Source organism: Erythrolamprus reginae, chromosome 5 (assembly GCF_031021105.1).
Source record: "Erythrolamprus reginae isolate rEryReg1 chromosome 5, rEryReg1.hap1, whole genome shotgun sequence".
NCBI lineage: Eukaryota > Metazoa > Chordata > Lepidosauria > Squamata > Dipsadidae > Erythrolamprus > Erythrolamprus reginae.
This window is the reverse complement of record NC_091954.1, coordinates 19,852,893-19,863,269: the sequence shown is the minus strand read 5'-3', so window position 1 is coordinate 19,863,269 and position 10,377 is coordinate 19,852,893. Positions and strand designations below refer to the sequence as shown.

Genomic DNA, 10,377 nt, shown 5'->3' with positions numbered 1-10,377 from the left:
GAAACCTTCCCTACCAGTTCGGAAGTGCATGTTTTTTCACCCTCTGTGCATGCGCAGAAGGCTCTGCACATGTGTGAAGGTTAAAAAACAAGAAAATGGTAATATCCAGATGAGTGGGCAGAGCCTCATTCTACTGCCACTACCAGTTCTACAAACCACTGGCGGCCACAGCTACCAGTACGCCCGAATCAGGCCGAACCGGTAGCATTTCTTCCCTGACCTAGTGGCACAAGGATATTGGAAAACTGGGTCAAAGGAATTAATGGAGGAGAGAGCATAGGACCCGAGTCTCTCCTGAGGGTCCTTGCCACTGAAGTCTTATTCTATGTACTTTCTGAATTTCCTGAAAAGCCATGTACAAATGCTAGAAATTACCATTATTTGCTAAATTGATCAGAGTTACATTTAAAATAAAAAATTGTGCTTCTGATCAGAATCTGATGGTGAAAAAAATCAACTTGTTCTTGACCCATTAAAGACATTAGGAATCTTTTTAGGGTGTATACATAGGACTAGTTGGTTATCCTCAATTTTGAACAATGTTGTGCTTCTACCCTTTGTATGTAATGAACGTGAAGTTGAATTGCCACGGTTACATCTTACTACATTGATTTCATTTTGCACATGAAAATACCAATATAGAATTTATTTACAAATGCGATTCCATTTCCTTTGGATAATAAAAATCAATAGTATTTTAATATGTCCTTGCACTCATTGCCATTTTTTTGGGGGTTTTGTATATACATAGAATGGTTTTTCCTAGCATGTTTACCCGGCAGCTTATTAAGCTGTAGCACTTTCTTTGAGTGCACAAATATCATGCCAATATTGCAGCTGAATTCCACAATGCAAGAAGCACAGTTATCAACATATATATAATTATACAAGCAACTGGCAGACAGCTATAAAGCAGAATTGTAGCATTTTATGTACAAAAATATGCAGCTTTTTATGCATATCTGTCAGCACTTTTTTTTTTAAAAAAAGAACAATGTAGAAAAATAAATATTCTATGCACAAACATACACACAGACACACAGGCCAGTCCATGGTTAGAATATTCACTGCAAAAGAAAAACATATAAAACTCTGTTAGTATCAACCATCCTGTTGGAGCTGTAAAAGATTAAAGGGTCGTTGACCCATAGGATATAACCTTGTGAAGTTTTGGTACTTTTGAATAGTATTTCAATGTACATAATTACATTCATGGAAATATCTCCAAATGTTTAAAAATGTTGAATTATACACTCAAGCTCTGGAATCTATCTGTCTACTTCTGTTTTAGAAAAAAAAGGCTACTTTTAAACAGCCACTTTTGTGAGTTGGAGGCACACAAATTTTCTCTTTTGAATTCTGAGCTGCTACCACCCACAGGAGAGAAAATTCCCACTAGAGTTAATGAACTTCCTTTGAAAGGTTGAGTAGCCTCTCAAGAGAAAATGTTTTGTATCATGTTGCCCTAATTATCATGTAATATCTAATGTAACTGTCATATACTGTTGTGGTTAGCTCTGGCCCAGCTCCTGCCCCAAGGACTGTGGATGTGGGGGAGACATCCACAAGCTGCAGGCCTGTTTTGCCCCCGGTGGAATCTGCTGATGAAGGCGCCTCTGACCAAGAAGACATGAGTGACAGTGAGGAGGAGAGTGTGGCAGAAAGCTCAGAAGGAGATCAATTATCTAGCTCCTCCTTGGATTCAGAACAAGAGTTAATGATACAGCCACGCATGCGGAGAGCGATGCATAGGCAACAACAACGGAGAGATTATTATCAAAGAAAATGAGGCCACCTGTGGTTGGGTGGGGCTGTAGTAATTAGTGAGGCTGTGGGTTTGGCCATTGTGGAGGATTATCTGACCGTTGTGTTTCATGTGTGCTTTGCTGACTTTGATCTTTGTGTGCTGATTTTTCCCCGCTTTGAAACTAAACCAGGGCAAAGTGTGTTTCACTTTGTGAAAGAGGAAGGACTGTGAATTGCCTCACAGCTGCAAGCTAAGTATCACAGAACTGATAAGGGACTTATACAAATTACCAATTTGTTTGGAGACAAGTGCTCTTTGCTATACAAAAAGAGTGCTCTGTTTATTTGCATTTTCAGTATATAGAACATTGTTTTGAATTTTCAAACGTGTGTGTGTCTGAAATTGTATCTGTGCATTTTTGGGAGGATTCTACCAGAGAGCTCGACAGAACATATACGTATGGTACTAAATGGAAAAGTAATATGTTACTTATACGACTTTCATGCTTTACAATGTGTTACCATGTTCACAACATGCAATAAAACCAATATCATAACATGCTATGTTTGAGGAATTTTTACCTTATTCCAGCATCCTTGAATTGGCAATCCATCTTCCCCCTGCAAGCGAGAATGATATAATTAGGATACAAAAGAAGGGGAAGAGACTAAAACGGGACAGTTTATAACTGTAGAATCTGTGCAGCATGTAAAACGATTGAGTAAGTTAATCTAATGAAATACGTCTTGTTTAGATAATAAACGTCAAAGTGATGCCAAGTTCTATATTGTAAAATATACATGACCAAAACAGGGGTAGGTTCGGGTTTCGTTTACTACCAGATTGCTCAGGGACGCGCCATGGGAGGGGGCGCATGCCCAGTACTTAAAACTTCAGGGTATGTGCAGAAGCTAAAAACAAGATAGTGGTACTTATGGTGACACCCAGGGGTGGGCAGCAGGCAGGACGGGATTGAACACAGTTCCACCGGTGGAAATGAAGATGCATGTGCAGCTCCAGCTGATCGGCGGCTGTCCCTTCCTGGATTACTGGTCTTGGCTCAGCTCTCTTTCCCCCCCCCTGCTGCTGCTGTTGCATCTGTGCTCCTTGCTTTTTTCCTCTTTCCTACTTCCTTGCCTCGGACGAGCTTCCCTCTCTCCTGCCTGGCTCCCCTCCAGCCTCACGCGGCCACCTACCGCCTGAGGTGCAAGCAGAAGGTGTGGGTAGAAGCGGCACTGGCAGCATTTATGCTTCTGGCAGCACCCATTCGCCTAGCTACCCAGCCTGAGACGGGGGGTGACCGAGGAAGGAGAGCGCGGGAAACACAAAGCAAATTGTCACCCCAGCGAGTGACACTGGTAAGGTTGTAAGTCGAGGACTTAACAGTTCACTTGAACGATGATGATCGTTCAAGTCACTCCCACCTGGTCACATGGCCAGCAAGCCACTCCTACCCAGTCGCATGAGCATTAAGCCACACCCACAAAATAAGCCACACCCACTGTGGCAATAAAAATTTTGGCTGCCCATTACTGGTGACATCAGGTGAACCAGCTTGAGGGTGTGGCAGGCCAGGGTCACTGCCAGTTCTAGCGGCCCAAGTTACCACTGGTTCTATAAAACTGAACCGGGAGGAACCCACCTCTGAACCAAACTCACCATCATTTAATTCAGGGTTGTAAAACTTGATTTCATTGGGGGTGGGTTGGGTTTGACCCAGACAGGAGTTGCTACTTACCGCTGCTACTTGTGCAATGCATGTGCAGCTTCGAGTCACCGGAGTGTATGCGTGTGTGTCCCAGCGAGATTTTGCTTCTGCACATGCGCAGGAAGCAAGATCTCATGAGGACGCATGCACAGGTGAGATTTCAGTGGTTTTTTTGCTGAAATCTCACATGTGCCCATGTGCAAAAGCAAAATCTCGCTGGGATGCACATGCGCACACACTGGTGATGGGGAGTTGTGCACTCAGCTCCATTTTCACTACTGGTGCACAGTGTGGCCCATACCGGGTAGCAACCTGACACTGGTTTGACCTCAGGGTTGTGTTTGACCTCAGGGGACTTGGGGCATATAGTCAGGGGGTATAGCCAGCATGATGCCACTCATGTTGGGGACTCTTATGGTGGCCCAAGTGCTCTGCCTCCAAAAATGGAGCTCGGGAGGGCTGTGTGCTCCACAGAGGCACCACAGGCTGGTCCTTCGCTGTTTCCAGGGCGGCCACCTGGGCCAGATCTAAGCACCCCGCACTTCAGATGCCCCCCGTGGGCCTTGAGATTGGCATCCCTGATTTAGTTGACTTTAAGCCTTTACTACAATCTACTGGTACATGAAATCTAGGTCCATCAACATCAGAAAAGCTTCCCGCTAATGGCTGTGAAGATTACATCAAGGATGGAGCGATTACTGGTTGAGAAAGAGAAACCCTCATGCTAACCCTAACCCTTTCCTTCAAATGTTCCTTGCTACACTTCTGAGTACAAGTAGTCCTCTACTTGCAACCATTCATTTAGTGACCATCTTAAGTTACAATGGCACTGCAAAAAAGTGACTTATGACCATGTTTCACACTTAAGACTGCCATGTTCACCTGATCCAAATTCAGATGCTTGGCAACTGGTTCATATTTATGTTAGTTGCCGTGTCTCCTGGTCATGAGATCAATGAGTCAGCGAGGAAGCCAGATTCACTCAACAACAGTGCTACTGATTTAACAGCTGCAGAGATTTACTGAACAACTGTGGCAAGAAGGATTACAAAATGGGGTAAAACTCACTTAACAACTGCCTCGCTTAGCAAAAGAAATGGCTTCCATTGTGGTTGTAGGTCAAGGATTACCAGTATAACAGATCGTGCAGAATGCAGCTGCGAGAGCAATCATGGGCTTCCCAAGGCATGCCCATGTTACACCAACACTCCGCAGTCTGCATTGGTTGCCGATCAATTTCCGGTCACAATTTAAAGTGTTGGTTATGACCTATAAAGCCCTTCATGGCATCGGACCAGAATATCTCCGGGACCGCCTTCTGCCGCACGAATCCCAGTCACCGGTTAGGTCCCACAGAGTTGGCCTTCTCCGGGTCCCATTGACTAAGAAATGTCGTTTGGCGGGACCCAGGAGAAGAGCCTTCTCTGTGGTGGCCCCGACCCTCTGGAACCAGCTCCCTCCAGATATCAGAGTTGCCCCCACCCTCCTTGCCTTTCGCAAGCTCCTTAAAACCCACCTCTGTTGTCAGGCATGGGGGAATTGCTTGTATGTATGAGTGGTTTTTTAAATTGGGGTTTTTTAGATTGTTTTTAATATTAGATTTGTTTACATTGTCTTTTTATATTGTTGTTAGCCGCCCCGAGTCTTCAGAGAGGGGCGGCATACAAATCTAATAAATAATAATAATAATAATAATAATAATAATAATAATAATAATAACAACAACAACTCAATGCAGAGGGAAAATACAGCTCAGTGACTCCTGGAAAGGTAGTGGATACCAATACACAGCCTTCATATTGTATGGATTTATATGTTTATGTGCCCTTCTCAAATAAAAAAAGATGGTCTTGTGAGGAGAGCTGCAAAACCCTCAAGTCCCCATTCTCCTTTAAAAGCCTTGCCAGAATATAAATTGTACTAAGAGTTTCCACTCCGTCTGTCCACTTGCTCCACATACTTACAGGATTTCCAGGAAAAGATAAAAAGAAGAAAAGGCAGCTCTGTGGCAGTTTCAAATAAATTGAGTCTGAGATGAATTGACTCCAATCCCAAACACTGCCGACACCCTGAGATTGCAAAGGACCAGAGACTGGTGCAAAATCCTTGCATGGAAGCACCCCAAGTAACCGTAACCTTTCCTAATATTTACAGCTGTAAAATTCAAGAGCTGAGGTTCTATTAAGAAGTGGAAACAGATTCCATTGGTACAATGGTCCCATTGATGGGGATGAATTGTGTAGTGCATTGCACACAAACCCCAAAGTTAGAGAGAATGTGACGGGAGTTATAACTCAGGGATCAACAGCAGGATATGGTCACAAAAGTATATTTCTTTGCAAAGGCTGGGAATGGAAACAAACACTAGTAAAAAAGGAAAAATTAGGTGTCTCAAGTTGAAAAAAGCATAATCAACTAAATTTGCACAAAATGCAAGGAAGTGTTAATTAGCTGGCATGCTTGAGTCAGAAAGCATATTATGGTAATTTAATAATGTAAAGAAGAACAAACTATGTCATTCTTAATGTTTTTATTTTTATATAATGTATTCCTGGACCTTCATGAAGGATGGGCATATATGTATGTCTTTTACAAAATAACACCAATAAATGAAGATTATCTCACAGAGAATTGTGCAACAAAGTAATTGGAACTAGTCCTAAGAATATCAGAGCATTTTAATTTCTATTGAAATCAGATGTGCTGAACATTTTTGAGCTTGCACTGGGACAATTAAACTATTCAGTGAGATACATGCAAATATACATATACAGTGGTACCTCGACATACGAGTTTAATTCGTGCCAGACCAGAGCTCGTATGTCGATCAATTTGCATCTCGAACGAATGCCTTTAGACTTCGTGTTTTTCACGCCGAGATAACTGGAAACATGGAATTCTTGCGCCACCTAGTGGACGCTCAGCTCGTATCCCGAATTTGAGCTTGGGTGTCGAACAGAAATTTTGCTCACGTCTCGGCTCGTAACTTGGAATACTCGCATGTGGAGCAGCTCGTATCTAGAGGTACTACTGTACAGTATATCATTTCCAAATTGCCACAAAAGCAAACATTTATTATATAAAATTAGAATATATGCAGCATGAGGAAAAATACTTAGGTTTTTAAATACCTAGAATCTGAGATTTTAATCAAGGTTACTTGATGAAATTCTTTGTTTCCATGCTAAAAGTGCTATTGAGAACCTCACCTGATTCTCAGCAATATTTTCAGCTAACCTGATCCATTTTATATTCCATGTTGTTCAAAGGGTTATTCTATGTATGTCCTATGCAATGGTGTGTTCAATTAATTTGTGTATTTTAAAAATTTACATGGATGATTAGAGGTTTAAATTTATCCCTTTTGAAATGAAGGAAAGGTGGAATTATCCAATGTGTGTTTTTACGAAACAATGCCCAAAATAAGATAGGAAAAGCAACTTGGCATTTTCTCTACAACAATTTCTATTGTGTGTTTCTGTCACTTGAAGGAGGCTCCTCATTTTTATGAGAAACAAACTAAACCAAATGATTTCCCTGTGTTCACGCCTCCAAATAAATAGTACAACTGACTGTTGGGATCTTATTCTCAAATAAAGCAAACTGCTCCAAAATAATATAAAAGAGTTAGTGCAGAAAGGGTTAACAGTCCTAGCAGAACACCTGGTGATTATTTCAAAGCAAAATAAGCGACATTTGTTATTTGTTCCATTGCATTTTCTTTATGATTACTTTATCTGAGTGTTGTCCTAGATCTTGTCTGAATGAAAGACAGCACAGATTGTTGAAAAATAATTTGATATTATAACATTAGCACTTGCACTTAGATTTATATTTCACTTCACAGTGCTTTACATCCATCTCTAAGCGGTTTACAGAGTCAGCACATTGCCCCCAACAATTTGGGTCCTCATTTTACCCACCTCGGAAGGATGGAAGGCTGAGTCAACCTTGAGCCAGTGGTGAGATTTGAACTGCCAAATTGCAGGCAGCCGGCAGTCGGCAGAAGTAGCCTGCAGTACTACACTCTAACCACTGCATCACTGAGCTCATATTATCTCCTCTGAGAGGAGATTCTTGGCTGGAAAAAGACTGCTCCTATGAATAAGAGCAAGAACAAATGATATAGATGATCAAATTTGTGAATTTTGGCTGCTGGGTTTTCAAAGAGTCCTGTTCCCTCCATCTGGATCAGCCAGGTGTTTGGGTGCAGACTAAAGTTTTAGATGAGTAAACAAGAAATGTTATGAGATTAAAGTTAAAGAAGAAGTAAAGCAAGTAGGAAGCTTTTTAAATCCAGGATTGACGCTTGGCAAGGCCAAGGTAGCAGCTATGTCATATTCAAAGCAGTCATGACCAATGCTTGGGTGCTTCTGGCCCCCTGTTTGTTGTGTTCTGTATTTTTTGGAGTATAAGACACACTCCCCCCAGGGATGGAAATCTGTGCATCTTATACAGTGAATATTGGGGGGTTGCGGCGCCAATCAGCTGTTTTAGAATGGGCTGTGGCAAACAGGCCGCGGCACAAAATGGGATGTGATGGTGAACAAGCCGTGGCGGTGAATGAGCCATGGCAAATGGGCTCAGGTCAGATGAATACTGGATGGATGCTGGGAGGCAGAGGCAGATTTTTTTCTTGTTTTCCTCCCCAAAAGCTAGGTGCATTTTATAATCTGGAGCGTTTTATAGTCTGAAAAAAAATATGGTAACTTTAATGGGAGATTCTGACACTCATCTTCCATTTGAATCTCTAACACCCCCCCTTTCCATCTTTTATCACAGTTTTAAAAAGGACTGTTGAAGGGGTAGAGCAGTGTTTCCCAACCGTGGCATCTTGAAGGTATCTGGACTTCAACTCCCAGAATTCCCCAGCCAGCATTTGCTGGCTGGGGAATTCTGGGAGTTGAAGTCCAAATATCTTCAAGTTGCCAAGGTTGGGAAACACAGGGGTAGAGAATAGAAATCTCCGCCTAGAAGCACCCTGAGCGTCAATGATCTGGAAAGTGGTTAGAAAGGAAAGGAAAAAGGATCTTGCAAGGGTAGGTGAATCAACACAATCTAGAACATGCCGGAAAGGGAAGGTAACACCATACCAATGGGCAAGGGGCATCCAGCCCGTCCAGCCCTGGTAACCCCGGCTCACCCTTCTCGCCTTTAAAACCTCGGAGTCCCTGTTCATGAAATCAACCACTAGAATTACTTTAGTCGGTGTAGATGATCTGCAATTTCTGGGTGGAAAAACTCTGTAAACAATTATGTACTAAATGCACTCAGCTTACAGCCTTGCAAGGTATATCATGGTGCAAAAAAAAAAGATAAACCACTTTTTATTTCTGGAATAACCAGAAATCATTGCTTAATTGTAAAATGTTGGAAAATATGCTTTCTTTTTGGATGTAGAAGGTAAATAATCCATTATAGAACTTTCTATAAAGTGGTCCATGTTTGAAATTAATCCCCAAAAGCTGGGGGAGTGTGTGTGTGTGTGGGGGGGGTGTATGTTAAAAAGACCATTAATAAAAAAGTTTTATATCAAGAGTTTTCTCCTTTTCTTCACACCACAATTATTTTGTGGTCTGCTGGGATCATAAACTGAGTGCATTACATCATTATCAGTCGTACATTAATTACATCATTTATGAAACGATCATAAGGGAAAAAAGAAGGTGTTTTAGATTGTGATCTAGGCATGTTCACCCAATAACTACAACCCCGTGAGGATTTGAGCATATTGCAGAGCCAATTGCAGCCCACAATTTTCATATTGTATCATGACACAACAATGCAACACAACTCACCTAGCATAAAGCTAAGACACTCAAAATGGCAATGTGCAGATGAATTGATCTTAATGTTTAAAGAAGCGAGTGAAGGAAGCTTAAGATTTTCTAATTTTTTGGGAATCCAAGTGCTTCAAAAACTTCATTTATATCTCTTTCCATATCCAACTGTACAGATGAATCAAGTCAATCTTGTAATGCAAGCAATTACTGGTGCCCAAAGGTGCTTTTTCCCAAAGGCATCTGGCTTTTCTTGGTTTATTTTCAAGGGTGGGTTCCACTTACCTTCCTTACCAATTCTGATCATGACGGAAGTGCGCCCTGTCACATCGCACAAAAGAACCGGAAATGTGCAGAAGCCTATGTGCATGCACAGAGGAATTTTTTCCCCCAGCCACAGTGACCTGAGGACCCGTTCAGGAGTTGGACTCCCGGTCCGAACTGGTAGCACCCCACCACTGTTTGTTTTTTCCTTGAAAGCATTTCACTTCTCCCAAGTGAAAGGTGTTTTCAAGAAAAACCCCCCAAGAAAGTCCAGTTGTTGTTTGAAAAATTACCTTTGGGACAACCAGGATACTTGAATAATTGAGAATCTCCCTAGATAGACTACCAGGGCCTTTACTCCTTCTTTTTTCCCCTGTGGCTTAGTTTAAAACAATACATGTGATAAAACGAAACATACCAATGGACAGGGTGCGTCTAATCCAGGTGCTCCTTGGTCTCCCTTATCCCCCTTAGGCCCCCTGGAGCCTTTCTTGCCCCTTTCCCCCTGTGAATAATAGTTTATTAAAAAAGATACATAAACGGACCATCTAATCCACGTTTGAATTATAGAAACAAAATATAACACGGTAGGAATAATCACTCTAGAGGCTCCATTCTTTAAACTTTTGCAGGAAACATTTTTGCGTGGACACTGGGGGCTTTTACTTGAATGCGCTTTAAGCCAAAATTAAATAAATTTTGTTTAAAATGTCAGTTTGGAAGAAGGGAAAGGATTTGTTCTCCCTCGGTCACTCATCAGAGGCCAAGATGTTCGAAAGTCAGGCCAGGGGAACAATAGCTTCCTGGGCTTTTTCAGCATTGTCCCCTTACATTTAGTGGGAACTTCTGGTCTAAGGAAGATCCAAGGAGATAATCAA

At 41.9% G+C, this 10,377-nt stretch overlaps 1 long non-coding RNA gene across 1 annotated transcript; it reads right to left on the bottom strand.

Moving 5' to 3' along the window:
• Window positions 1–370: 370 nt before the first annotated feature.
• LOC139168372 (uncharacterized) lies at window positions 371–9,969 on the bottom strand. Its single transcript, XR_011559279.1, has 3 exons — window positions 9,918–9,969; window positions 2,329–2,367; window positions 371–1,067 (listed from the first exon to the last, which is right to left on the bottom strand). It is a non-coding gene; the product is annotated as an uncharacterized lncRNA (long non-coding RNA).
• Window positions 9,970–10,377: the final 408 nt, after the last annotated feature.